The following is a 15,570-nucleotide window of genomic DNA, read 5'->3' as shown; positions in this document are numbered from 1 at the left end:
GTTCAGTGGAGCTGCTGGATTTTCTAAAATTGTCAGGACTACAATTGACAGGTCCCATTTCATTTAAAATGACCTTTCGTACTCTTTCTGAAAATAATAATAATAAAAAGTCACACTTTACAAATATCTAATTACAAAACCATTATAAGAAATATTCATCACTTAAAAGGCATCTCCATTCTCATGACAGAAGTCACCATCTTAATGTGAAAATAAGGTCATCTGCAACTGTAAACATTAAGACGAACCAACAAATCATGATTTAGCTCTTTGGAGTTGTCTTATTGAAGTTTTTTTTTGTTTGTTTTTTTAAATGAGTTTAACTTTCTGTATGTACCCAAATTAAAAAAATCTGATTTCTCAAGGTACAGAATACCTTGTCGCTCCCACAGGAGTTAGAGGAGCCAATTGGTTCTGCATGTACACGTACTGATAGGGATCCCTCACTCTGAGCCACCATGATGCTCTGACCTCATGTACAGTAACTCTGAGCTTTTCAGCCTTGTGCCTGTACTGCCTGGGTGAGTACATTCAGGACACACAGGACTTGATACTTTTGCAACTCCTTAAATGGGGAGCTTTGAACAGCATAGGGAGTTCTTCAAGATTAAAAATACAACTGAAGAAGACATATTTTGTAGAAGAGAATATTAGAGAGATGCTTTTGTTCCTCAGGGGGCAAAAACCAAACCAAACCAAAACAAAAACTTTCTTTGGCCTCCTAAGGGGGGAAAAGTTTTAAAAAAGTGTAGGAGTCAGATTAGATATGGGGAAGAGAACTTCATAAAGATTTTTTTTTTCCTGTGATCAAGTGAACATTTAACTTTTCACATAGAAAAGTTACTGTCAAAAATTACTCTTCAAAGCCAGGCAGCTGAGTATCGGATTGGAATTTACAAGCATTGTGTGTCCAGAATTGGAACAGCTTAGGAATAAGCAATTGTCTTCCTAAATACATAGCTAACTGAATATACAATTGCCGTACCACAATTATTTCAACTTCAATTCTTGCTAGCCTCACATGTCTAATTTTTTTTTCTCAGTATGGACTTTGTGGAAGGATTGTGGAAATCTATGGCTAGAGCTATAAACTCAAACATTTACTGCTGACTGATTTGATAGCCACGGATTCCCCAAATCAGACATTACTAAAGTGTGGAAATTATTTTCTTTTATATAGGTGGTTTACTCAGATGCAGTGAAGTGAGATGCCAGTCACTTCAGACAGAGAATATTGAATATTCATGAACTTCTAAAAAAGAAATTCTGAAGGAGAAAACAGCCAGGAAATTTCTAAAATTTTTAAGTAAATGCATAAAAAATTTCTTCCTTGTTAATCATCACTTTTTTTGGCTTCTTTGATTGCTATTGGAGAAGGGAAGGAGACAGCTAATTTAGACATGCCTACACGAGTTACTAAGACTATAAAAGGAAATCTTGGATTATTTCATGTGGCTTGGTTACTGTGAGCACTCAAATAGGCTTTTGAGAAGAAAAATGATGAATTTATTGCATACAGATAACTTATTTCACTAAAAATAATTTTAAAAAAATATCCAAGACTTTGAAAGTCTCGAGCAGTATTCAGTTAAAAAACAACAACAACAAAATAAGACTCAGAGTTGATACTCTTCCAAAAATTTAGAAGTTCTGGTACAATAACGGAGATATGAAGTATGACTGAAGGCACAACTTGTGATTAAAAAAACAAAACAACAAAAAAAAAAACCAAAAAAAAAAAACCAAAAAAACAAAAAAAACAAAACCAGAAACAGGGTATTTTTTTCTTTTTTCTTTTATTATTATTATTGGTAAGTGGTAGTTTAAACTGAAACGATACTTTAAATATAAAATCATGCAATGGGGAGAATTTTTTAAATTAGTATTCAGGTAGTGTTTGTCAGCATGACCATGGTCCTCTCACACGTAGGTTTCTAAAGGAGGTGCCACAAAGTAATTTTTCCAGAGCACCATATTTTTGTATTATTTCCCCTACATACCTGAAAAAAATGTTACTAAAACCTTAAGCTAAAGCCTATGATAAGCTACAACAAAGAAGGTGAACAAAGAAAAAGTACTAAAATAACAAATGTGTCATTCACTTAATAGTAACTAAGTTCAAATGAGCTTTGACAATTTCTGCCTGAAAATCATAGAAGTCCCTGCACTGCAATACTGAGCAATATAGGAGCAGAAGCCATTTGTCTATACTGCAGGAATCCTGAGAGATGTAGATCATGACTGGATTCCATTATTGCTGACATTTCACAAACCCATTAAAAGAGAGAGGTCTTACTCCTAGCACTTACAGTCAACTACTAAATAAATCTAATTACAGGTGAAGAGTAAAAATTTAGAATGAGATGAGGATGGGAAGGCTGTGGATGCATTTGAGCTGTAATGCGTTTATAACAGCTAAAGTATACAGGAATTCATATATATGCTTGTGTTAAGTGTATATATACACACATACAAGCACAAGGGCACGTGTCATGTGCATTCGACAGCTAGCTGTGGGTTCCTCACTTACCTCCCCCTAGTCATTAACAAAGGATTGACATTGAGAGCATTAAAACTTAAGCACTCAGTGAGACCATTCATCTCAAGCAGAGGAAAAACATGGGACTAAGCAGATGATGAACCAAGCCCAAAATGAGAACTGACAGAGAATATGAGCACAGAAAAGAAAGGAGGAGTTTTCAAGAGCTTTTCTGCTTATCAGAAAATAGGGAGATATGAAAACAATGTAGTTATTTTCTCCGAAATAGGCTTGTGGGCTATAGAAATTGCTACCTGATTTTCATGGGATGGCTGAGGTAGAAAGAAACCTCTGGAAGTCATCTGGTACAGCAGCCCCTGCTCAAGCTTGGTCACCTAGACCTGGTTGCTCAAGACCATGTCCAGACAGTTTTTGACTACCTCCAGGAGGGAGACTGCACAGCCTCCCTGGGCAACATGTGCCAGTGCTCTGTGACAGTAGTGCAACTTGATGTTCAGAGAGAAGCTCCTAAGCCCTGAGCCTCCTCTTCTCCAGGCAGAACAGTGTCAGCTCTTTCAGCCTTTCCTCATACGAAAGGTGCTCTGGTCCCTTCATAATCTTCACAGCCCTTCAGCCATGTGATTCCTTCAGTCATTACTGTTTAATTTTAAATTTTGTCATACTCTTTCAAAATCTGGGACTTTTTTTCTTTATTCTTTTGGAAAACTGATTTTTTTTTGGCAAGTGAAGTTGCTATGCTATTTTCCAGTTATACAGTCAAGGAAAACTATCTTATATTACAGATGTTCTGAAGCTTTGTTGTCTTATGCTATAAAATGCCCTTTCCCAAACTGATTTGAAATAGGCTATGAAATACAATTATTCCACAGTCTTCCTTCTCAAAGCCCTGGCCATAAACCTGTGTACATATATGAACTCGAGCATGTCGTGTTTCAGAGTTCTGTGAGGAGGAGCTGGGGCTTAGTTTTGTACCCAGAAACTAGAACAGAAACAGCTGATGGGAGCTGCATATCATTTGCAGCAGATTCCCACATGAGCTCTGCATCGAATAATGTTGCATGACATTTTAAGTTTATTGTGAGTCTCTGAATCAGACCAGAGCCTTCAGGAAAAGAACTGAGACTCAGAAGACAGAAAATTCAGGCTTATTTTCTCCTCCCACACTGATAATTTTATATTGTCATTACCACTTTTTAAAAGCAATGAGGCCAGCCCGTTGTTCCGAGTCTTCAGTCGGTATTTTCCGGAAACAAAACATTGTTTTGCTACATACTTAAATAAAATTGAATTCCAAGAAAAAATGAAAGACCTTTAAAATTATAAAATACTGTTCTGCTGCTCATGAATTCCTATGGTAACAGGGTTTAGGTTCTGAGCATGTTTGACAGTTTTTCACTATATTTCACCTAAGAGCACAAAAATTTTAGCTGTAACACCCATTCAAACAAAGCAAATAATACTAGCATACAGAGTGAATATTCACAGACTGAAAAAAAAAAAAAAAAAAGGTTTAACGAGAATGTTATTAGTCATCTTGCATAAATACTTCAAAAGGCTCAAGGAACAGAACTTATAAAGAAAGTGCTGTTTATACGCTATGGCTTTGATACAAACAGTTGGGTCTACATTTGAGGTTATAAAATTTCAATACAAACAGAAGAAAGCATGACAACTACTGTTTTTCATCCTTCATAGCTTCAATAACTCAGAATAAAGGGTTAAATCAATCTGCTACATCCAGCAGCAGTTGAGACAATAGGATGGTCAGGTTGTCATAGTAAAACAGGCTGCAAGTATTTAATTTCTGTATTGTTGATTATGACCCTCCAGCAAATGATGCTCTGAAATGAATATGCCAGGAGCTGCAACAAAAGGATGCAGGCATTCATCTGCTTCCTTACAAACTAGTAGAATTTTTAACAGTTCAACTTTGCTGTTATCAAAAGCTTTATATTCCAGATACAAAAAAGCTTTAAATTGTGATAATTGAACGTTCAATCAAATATTTACATGGGATTGAATTGCATGCTTTGGCTCCTTGCAAAGCCAGGAGGGCTTACTTAAGAATGGGACACACAGCAGCTTGTTTTCTGACAAGGGTCAAGGATGCCGTACTTGGGCATCCATAAGAAAACTCAGGGTGCCTGTGGGAAGCACTTTCAGAACCTGACACACTTTAATTAAGACATACCAAAAAAGTATTTTAGCTATATACAACCTGGGGCAAAAGAGAAAGTATAAACATCAGCATCATAAAGAAATAAATTAATTCAGGCAGAATAGAGCAGACAAGGGGTCAGCTCTTTTCCTCCAGCAGACAAGGGGTCAGCTCTTTCCTCTGAGGGCTTTCAGCAACATACCACTTCCTCGGCAGTTGTGTAATGCTAAGTTTAGACCACAACTGACCAGGGCTGAAGAGAAAAGCATTTTTCATGCCTCCTGCCAGCCATAAGTCATCACACAGCAAAACATTAAGATACAGAAAGCTAACAGAACAGCTAAAGGGCACTTTTGAGCCTTATGGATTCTTGGAATCTGATCCTAGAGAGGTTCAGAACAGGTCAAATATCAACTGTTTCATCCCAAGGTGAAACAGCCAAGGGATGTTTTATTGCCAGCACAAGTTTTATCAAACAGTCATTGCAAGTTATGTCTCATAGCACAGGCTATGTATGTACATGTATGTATGGCCAATATATTTGCACTGACACCAGTTTCTTTTGGTCTTTCACAGGTATCAGACCTCTCAGAAATGAATGCATATTTATCTGTCCTGGTTTTGACTGGGATAGAGTTAATTTTCTTCATTACAGCCTCCTATCTTGCTGTGTTTTGGATTGTATCTCAACTTTTAACTCAACCCAGTTCTGCCCCCCATTTCACTGTGGTGGGAGTGAGTGAGTGGCTGTGATGCCTGCTGGAGTTAAACCACAACATTACAATAAATCTATTGTACAAGGACAAAAGCTGCAAATGGATCACAACTCCAGTTTGAATCTGGAGTGCATTTCTGAAGCACGTTTCTTGACCACTCCACTCACTGTGCCTTGGTTCATACTGCAAAGAATTCTAAGCATGTACAAACTGGGATAAACGAAACAAAGCAAGAAGTTGCACGTAGAGTTAACCTATGGAGCTTCAACCACAAATGTGCATTCAGTCCAAAGGTCCAGACCTAATTCAAAGAGACACTTCAAAATACACAGGTAGTGTAGACACAAGGGTCTTCACACCAAGCACTTTTTTCCATAGATCTACTTTTAAGTGTAGCAAAGTACCCACTAATGTAGTTGGTCAAAAGAGAAGAACTCAGTCCTGTAGTTCATAAATAAATATTAAAACAGATAGTTTGTAGGGGCACTACAAAGAGAGACGAGTCCCTCCTTAATAATTATTTATTTTAATGGAGTAGAACAACTTTGGATTAGCAGAGGCTGAAACAGGCTTAGACTGCCACCAGCCTGAAAGACAGAACCCACAACTGGTATATCTGAAGACAATGCTATTTTTTAAATAGGAACAAAAGCAAATTCAAAAATAAATCTTCCAGGTGAGTACTTGGTCATACCCAATCTACATTCCTACATCTCTTTTGCCAATTACTATTACTCATTATAAATAGTAGAGCAGGTTATAATAACCTTCCTCCATCTAGGCTGTAAACCAACCAAACACCATATGGCTATATTGAACTGGCATTGAATCCAAGCCAATAAAAACAGTGAGGTGAAAAGAAAGTGAAAAAAATAAATAATGTGAGAATTCTGGATGGAAATTGAGAGAAAAGACAAGGCCCCAGTGAACTGCTGGATATTGAGAATATGTTTTGGAAAGCATCACTACAGATGTATTTTTGTCTCCTTCCCTGGGCTTTCAGGATCCTGGACTAGACATGCATTTAGTCTGACCCACTACAGCTGTTCTTGTGTTACCTGTTTCTGTATATTAGAACTGACAGATATCAGGGCCATGAAAAGAGGAAATTCCAGAAAAGCTGGAAGAGGTCATTATCTGCCGCTCACTGGGGTACAACAAAAAGTCAAAAGTCATGAAATAGCTTTAATTCAATTCCCAGGGAAAGACTGGAACATAAGAAAACTTATTTGTTAGCAGTACAAAGACAGCTGTATGTCTTTGTGAACCTGTGAAAAAGTCATCAAATCAGCTGCATTTTCTTCTACAGTGTTTTCCACTTTTGTTTTTTCCTTTTCATTTTCTTCTGTGTTCTGAGGATAACATTTTATGGCAATCTTTAACTGAATAGCTCTTGTTACCCGTGCTTCAATGTGAAAACAGGAACACAAATACTCTTTAACAGGGGAATGGGGAGGGAGGGTGAATGTGTATCACTTAAGTGCAGCTTATTACCACATTTTGATTTTCTCTAAACTACTTGCTTACCTTCAGAAACTGTTTCAAATCAGCCTGTTTCCATTATTGATTTTGTATCACTGTAATCAATTTTCAGCTTTTCCAATATTTTTTTTTGCCCCAATTTATCTTAATTGCTGAGTAATCACCAGCAGTAGATATTCAGTCTTGTTTTTTCTTCCTGAAAAGATAACATCAGCTGAAGTCAGAGGTGTAATTTGTTGCTCCTTGACACTATTTTAAAAAACGGTTACAGCTTTGTCATACAAACCACTATGAAGGGGAATTAACTTCTGATGGACCATTTCTTTCTATAGTGTGAATTCAGTGTCTCTATGCACCTAGAATATGCAGTAACTACAACTACAGGCAACATCAACATGGAAATACCATCACACTACAAATATACTCTAAGCAAACAAACAAAACTATATAATCTCAATTTCACTTACTTTCCCCTATGGAAAGTAACAGACTAACAGAAAATCTTGAGGAGCAAAAGTATTGTCCACTACTACAAGACAGATGTTAGATAGAGAGACAAGGGCTCTAACACGTACTCGTTTGCATAAGTGCAAGCCTTCCTGTGACAGCTTAAGCATTTGGAAGAATAATGCAAGATCTTGCAGCTCCTTGACACAGTAAAGGCAGACATCTAATTTCCTTCAAACAGATGCTTAAGAACAGGGAAGACAAATATCTCTCATGATAGACTCCATAACTTTCCTAAACAATGAGTTCACTGTTCTTACTATTAGAATAAGTTTCCCACAAGTTCAGCCAGCCTGTCCTGGTCAGTTATACTTTAACACCTAGTCTTTCCTGTTACTCTCCTGGGAATTTTCTCACAGTTGCTTATTTGTTTCTGAAACACACTACACAAAGCAGTAGGAAGTACGGCAGGTAAGGCCTTAAGATTGCTAAGTGGAACAGTAATTTCACGTTTTTTTTTTTTTTGCAAGTCTACTATACTTTTATCCACACAGGAGTGGCTGAGGTCCCTTGGTTTGCTCAGCCCAGAGCAGAGCAGGCTGAGGGGAGGCCTCATAGTGGCCTGCAGCTCCCTCATGAGGGGAGCGGAGGGGCAGGCGCTGAGCTCTGCTCTCTGGGGACAGCAACAGGACCCGAGGGAATGGCATGGAGCTGGGACAGGGGAGGGTCAGTCTGGGGATTAGGGAAAGGTTCTGCACCCAGAGGGTGGTCGGGCACTGGGACAGGCTCCCCAGGGAAGTGGTCACAGCACTGACCCTGGCAGAGCTCAAAAAATGTTTGGACAATGCTCTCAGACACGTGGCTTGATTTCTGGGTGTTTGTGTGTGTGGAGCCAGGAGTTAGACTCAATGATCCTTGTGGGTCCCTTCCATCCCAGGATATTCTATGATTCTATGAAGTTGTTAAGGGAATTAAAAATACTGTGGCCACAAGCTCTACTTATTTAGCTGGTAATGCACAGTACTTTCCAGAGCCTTCCCTAAATTATAACCAGTAGCCACTTGTTCTTCACATTGGCTTTCCTCCTGACCACAGCACCCATTCGTACCATTTGTCAGAGCATTTTAAATTTTATTCTTTCATTCTAGAGTGCTTGCACTCCTCCCCAGAATTCAACTATTTGCAAGTTTATTAAATCTATTCTCCATTCTCTCATCCAGGTCCATAATGATACTATTGTAGAATGTCATCAAGACTGTCAAAATGCTTTCTAAAGCCAGAGCTTTCTTCTCTGCCCACAACGCCCATACCTTCTCAGGGTAGAAAATTGAACCAGTCTGCAAGACAGGTTTTCAGTAAATCTCTATCAACTATTACTTATCTCCTGGCAAGCCTCCAGGTAATTACAAATTATTCGAGTATGTATCTTGGAGAAGCAATGAAGCTGACTGTGTTAGATTTTTCTATTACTTTGAGATCTCCATGTGAAACAAACACTAGATTTGCTTTTTTTTTTCTCCCCATGTTTCAACATGTCATCACTGAATTTCCCAAAACAACTTAGAGGCTCTGAGATTTCATCAGCCAGTTGCTTTTTCTTTAAGGGGGCAAGGGGTGAGAGAGAGGGTGGTATTCTATTTTAGGATCAAGTTCAACAGGCTTAACCCATTCTAAAGTATCATACTCTTAATCTTTTCCAACATTTTTCAAGGTAATATTTTATCATTTTATCTACAGATTAGGTCCTTCAGACGCCAGCCCACAACAGTCAGCCATCCAACCTTTTCAGTAAGCATTGGTGCAATAAAAAGGCAATGATCTTGAGATGATCTTACTCAGGCATGTTAATTACCTTTCCTGCTCTGAGTAGCAGAGAAGTCCTTCCCTGTTTTCTTACTGATGTTTACAAGATTTACCTTTTACTGAAATTGAAGTATCTCCTTTCTGCACGTCATTCTGTGTCTCACATTAGCCTTCAACTTGTGCATTACACATTCCTTTTATGCACTCCAGTAGCTAACTGAATTTCCTCTTCTGTTGTCTAAGGACATAAAAAGGACAGACCAAAGTACAATTGCAAGAAAAAAAGGTCTGCATTTTTCCTGTACTATACATTTTTCCCCCACTGGGAATACTTTGCTAAAAATAAATGCAACTTGTTCTGTTAAGACACTTGCAAGCTGTTTGGCAATACTCTTATTAGCCTTTTTTCTTTATCCTGCAACATTTTAGAAAAAAGTGCAGAAATATGAAACTGAAGTAGAAACTCAGCCAAAAAATCCAGGGGTTAATAGAGACTGCAGTGCTTATCCTTTTAATCATGAATGGATTTTTTTGTCCTGTTTTCAATGCTATAGTTGAACAAAGACAGACAAAGTCAAAAGCATCCACGGAACGATAGTAAGAATAAAAGGAGGTTCAAAAAAAACCCCTGACCATTCTACACAGCAAGACACTAGAAAAATTCTTTTCTAAAATTAAAAAAAAATAATAAATCAAGTCAGGAAGCAGGGAAAAGAAAGAAATCATGGCAACAGTCTTACGATACAAACAAGGATCACTAAAGGAACAGTGAACAACTCTTTCCTATACTTCTAGCGCGAACAAAAAGATGCCAACTTCATTTACAGTAGAGCACTTCGTTAGGTATATCTGAAAGGATAACAGCCATTGAGATAGACTGTCTAGAGCTCTCTCTGAATTAACTCAAAACCACTAATGGGTATGGTACAATACTGCACAAATGCCTATATAGTAGTATACGATGTTCCAGTTAGTCTACATGACCATCAGATTTCTTCCAGTCCTGCTTTTCCTGCTGGATTTCTTCTAGCCTGAAACATATCCTTGCAGAAATAATGTAAACTGACTATTTTTGTATATTTAAGACACCACTGGTCTCAGAAAAAAAGTTGAATTCCTTAAATAACTAGTTTTCAAACTGAAGTATTTTCACTTATTTTTTATTTTTATGTAGTATTTCATCTATTACACCTCATTGCATATATTTTTTTTTCACCTGCAAAATCACATACCCATACTTTTGCTAGACACAGCAATTAAACTTTGTATGAAGATAGCTATGCAGAACTTTGACAGGTTTGGCTTTATGATGTTTCCTCTGTTCTCTTCAGATGAAGCCAATTCCCAGAATGAAGCTGGGGATTCCCAAAAGAGCTGGTAAGTAGCCTCTTTAAAACTCCGCTGTGAAACAGCTACCATCATGGAACGAGCTCAGCCATTACACACCATTACCTGCACGGAGCACACACCCTTGGATTTGCTGATCCTCCATGGGTCTGGCTTACTCCAAAGCTGCTGTAAACCCACCTGCTCAGGCAATAAAAATGCACTTCCTTCTTATGGAACAGAAAGCTGATGGAAAGCTGTCCTGTCTCTTTCTGACCAGCTCCTCAGGGACCCTCCTGAAGCAAGCATGCACTGCAACACCTCGCCACAGTCCAAGAACTCTTTTGTAGTTACCTGTTAAAAAGCTTGGCTTCTTTCCCTGTGGGCACTAACTCTTCGCCAGTCCATGCACGTCTGCCGCCCTTTGGGTATCCAGGCCACATGCAAGAGAGCAGGGCATTGCAAAGACACACTGCAGATCTGCTGCACTCTTATGTAAAAAATGTCACATTATCAACTTGCCTGATAGAGTACATCTAATTTAAGCTACAGAAAAACATTCAAAAAAAAATCTTTTTAAAAAAATATATAATCTCTGTACTGCCAGTTCAGCCCACTGAAGCAGGTAAGATTAATGCATGGTTAGAGCTAGAGGCGGAACAGGGGAAGGGATGAGAAAAAGAGGAGCCCTGGGAAATCAGACTGCCATAGGCCACAGCTCCACAGCAGTCTAAGACTAAGCAGAAAGGTCTCCCGTAGCCAAATAAGCATCCTCCAGCGTGGCTAGGAGAGTATCACATCCACCTTGATATCCAAGTCTGCAGCCCTGACAAGGGGCCTTCCTCATCTCTAGTAGAGCACATCAATTCTTACAAGTGTCCTTCTGGAGGCTCCCAAAGGGTGGACAATATTTCAAAGACTTCCAGCATGATCCTATGAACAACTTGCTGGCTGTCCCAAGAAAGGCAGCCATGCTCCTTCCCCAGCCCTTTTCCTCCACCCCAGTCACGCAGTCCATCCCCTCCCCTTGCACCTTCTGAACACTGCTATATTTTATTTAAAACTATTGAAGCAGCAGACTAACTCAGCTCACAGACAAAGTAACGCTAGATGCAGAAAGATTATGCAGAGAAGGGCAGAAAAAATGGATCAGAATTATCCCTTTTGGCAGCAAGCTGTTAGAGCAGTTCAGCATGATGCAGTTCCATTCTCATCCTATTTCTTCCTTACCCAAGGGAAATGTTATTGTTCTTAATTCAAATAGGCACCATTTCACTTCCTTAAATATATTTTTGTACCTCTCTCGCTAAAAATAATCTGCTTCAAGAAAGAGAATACCCTCCCTGGTTTTGGTGACTTTCGCTTCCAATAAGTCAAAGCATGCTTAAATGCAAAATAATTTACATTATTCTTTATACGTTACATCAACCCATATATTAATAAAACATAGAAGTGTCTGCATTATGACACTTAACATTCCTATCTCTTGGCTGAGATGAGCTGTAACAAAACAGTCGTTTCGCCACTTTGGGGCAATGGTTTCCACTCTAGGAAGCTTTTAAAATCAGATTTACACCACAGCAGAAAAGCATTTTTCATAACCAAGAACTAATCATACGAACATACGAGATGCAAACAGCAGGAGGCATTACTAGCTCTTCTGAGAGTAACACAATGGCAAACAGCTAAATGCGCTTTACGAACAATTAAGAACTACATATAGCTTGCTGGGGAACTCGAGAGATACCACGCCAACCCCCCTCTGGAGCACATCAGATAGTTTTTCCTCCTTCACATTGATGACAGTCACTGCACCGGGAACAAGAGGAGATAGCTGAATCCATTACACCATGGAGAACAGCTCTCATCCTGCATGCAATTCGATAGGCAAGTCCAAGACGCAAAGTTTTATAACTGCAATTGCTCACACAGGAGCAGTACAGATTTGGGAGTACTGGCATATTTCAAAAAATAATGATGCTGTATGAGCTGTGATGAAATTTACTTTTTTTTTTTTATTTCCCATACATCTGCCAACTAGTAGCATAATCTTTGCAGTTGAAAAAAAAAATGAAGCTTTGCAAAATAATCGCTAAGAACAGTTCTGGGAAGTGTCCAAACAATACATCCATGTCAGAAGGCAACAGGACACTAGGTACAGCATGAGTGTACTTTTATTCTTGAGATGATCATGATTTAGGTGAACTCAGCCAGGCAACCAAATTAATTAAATGCAATTCAGACAGCACTCGAGAATACATTTTGCAACATTTTTGTACAAAATGGAGTAGACTCCTCAAAGCACTTTGAGATCAGTTGCCCATGGAACTGTATTGCAATCCTGAAAAGGCAGTTTTAAGTAAATTGTAAAACTAATTTTACAAATTTGCCTAAAAAAAAATCATCCTTGGATAATAATGAGTTTAGTTCTACGCTTATCTTAAGACAAACATGTAAATTTATTTAAGGCCCTAGAGAAACAGATGGTGTAAGGTTAAAAGTAACACCATCAGGAGTGATATGCTAGTATTTTTAAGAGATAACTTCAGTCCGAGACAATCACCGTCATATCAGACAAGACTGTTGCTGCTACAAAGATTTGTGCACGCACTAGCCTAAGAGAGGACGCTGATATGGAAACATTTCTATTCAGAGTATATTCCTTAAGACCAATCCATGTATGTGGAGAACAGCCCTTCTCCACATTGCTCATCAAGCCCCACCATAGGTTTGCCAAGCCTGAATGACGTACTTGTCGCTGTGTCTTTGGCAGGAGACCTGGAAGCCTCACTGAGAACTGCGAAGACACATCCAGCAAGCCTGTCAAAACAGGGCCTGTTCGCACATAGCTAAGAGGATGAGACAACCATCCTCACATGACTTCTGCAGGCTGCATTGGAAATCTGTGGAAGCAGTTGAAAGGCATTAAAGCAGCTCTCTGCTCCACTGTAGGAGGATGCCAGCTTGTCGGGATGCTGATCTGAAGCTTCTTCTAAAGCAAAAGTGGATGCGCTCCATCTCTGGAAGAAGGCAGCATTGCTGTTAGTGGGATGCAGGTTTCTACTGTTACCACCTATGGCTGGCACCACTTGTCTTGCATGCCAGCGCTGGTTCCACAAGCATCACTTGGGCAGCACTGGTTCTACAGCTGGAAAAATCCTCCTTTCAGCAGGGTAGCATGGCAGGATGAGGGTTGAATGAGTGGTCTTTTGCTCGATTGCACTTACAGGGCAGCTTTTTCTCAATCCTGCAAGATAGACCTAATGATTCTGGAATACCTCCAAGGCCACAAATCTCACTTTGCTGCCAGGCAGGTGCACCACCCTCTGTAGGCAGAGCACCACAACTGCTCTTACCTTGCATGTGCACTGTAGAGCACAGCTCTTTTGGTTCTCTGACATCAAGAGATGTTTAGGTATCTGCAACAGAGCACATTCAACAGCAGGGGTAGCGAGTGCTCCCTTAGAACATGGTGATGAGGATACTTTTCTCAACGTGAAAGCCAAAGCTTATTCCATCCAAATTAAGGACAGCATAATGGCCTACCAGCACTGGGCAAGGTATTGCAGCCAGAAGGGAGTGTGTAGTTCCAGCTGCACTTCAGATTTAATGCAATCTGATTTTAGGCACATCTGCAGAGAATATCTCTGAATATACAAGGATCTGAATTAGAGATATCTAGGATTGGACAGCTCAAGATTTGCTCAGACTGAGTTCTGCCCACATCTTTTCATCCATCGTTGTTATGAATACAAGGTAATTCAAGTGACAGGTCTAAGAAAAACTAGATTCAGCCCCTGCCCAGCTTCCACCAAAGATCATTTCTCACCTACAAAAGGTGTAAAGTCATACCTCCAGGTAAGTGGCATATCTATTTATGACTATCTAATCAGGAAGGATCTGATTCCTTCTTTGTAGATCAAAGAACAGGAAGCAAAGTATGAGCCATTAGGTCATCTCTACCTCTAACAGAGAAGTTCCTTTCTTAGCACTCTGGTTTTACATACACCGTCCTTCAACGTTATCTGCCCCCACAAAGAGAAATCACCTAGAGTGAAGTAGCATCTATTAGACATCAGGTTATCTAAAACGTAGTACCGTGCTGAGCTGTACAGTGCAAGCTGTAAGTTACTCTATAGATGTAGCACGTGGATGAGTCTTTTCCCCAAGTCGTTGTCTCATCAAGGAAAACTGCTTTTTCATCAACACTGTTTCCCTAGAGATGTCTGCATCTTCCCACATACTGTCAGGTAGCATCTGGATAGGCTTGAAATAGCACAGGGCTAGAAGTCATATCGAAAAAGTATTTTAAAAAAATAAGTGTTCTTTATCATTGTTTCCTACCACCATGTTCAAAGGGAGTTCAAGAAAGACGCAATCCAGCTTTTGAACAGAAATCTCTTCTACTGCCTAATACTGCTTCATAGAAATGCTGTTCTACTGCCTATCAGAACTGGGGGCACAATGAGGGAACTTCTACCACAAACATGTTAGTTGAGCGTTAATTTATCAAGAATGTTATCTGCAAATACAGAAAAACTTCTGGCTTGTTCAACTCTTCATTAAAAGGATATGCATATATGTTTTAATTCCTCCGTGAGCTGGAAAGGAAAATAGTTTGTGTTTGAAGTACTTTGGGAAAATACAAAATCAAAGCAGCATATTCCAAAATCACTTAAGATCTGGACTCAGAAGCTTTCAGCTACACCCATCATTTTTAAAAATCTGATCCTAAAATAATCCTGTTATCAGCAGGAAATAAGGACTCATGTTTGTATTGTTCTAACTAAAAAGTTTAGAGAACAAGTGCAACCCAGAGAAACTTAGGACTTAAACTCTATCTTTAGATCACACATTACATGTTAGAATTAAATGTTCCAGTCCCATGACATTCTTTCAATCACTTAATACAATAATAAAGTAATAATAAAGTCCACTTGCTGCCTTTTTTTTTTTTTTGAGGGGGGAAGGAATAAAATTATCATGGACATTCACATTAATAAGAGTCCTTCTTGCTGTTCTGATTCTGAAGCACTCTTGGTTGAAGCCATATACTTACAGGTTATGGGAGAATTTTCACACTCTGTATAGATCACAGCAACATAATGATTTATGATTAAACAGCTTAGCAGAAGCAG

The sequence above is a fragment of the Netta rufina genome, assembly GCF_964035555.1.
Source record: "Netta rufina genome assembly, chromosome: 3".
Taxonomy (NCBI): domain Eukaryota; kingdom Metazoa; phylum Chordata; class Aves; order Anseriformes; family Anatidae; genus Netta; species Netta rufina.
The sequence above is the reverse complement of the archived record's forward strand: the minus strand, read 5'-3'. Positions refer to the sequence as shown.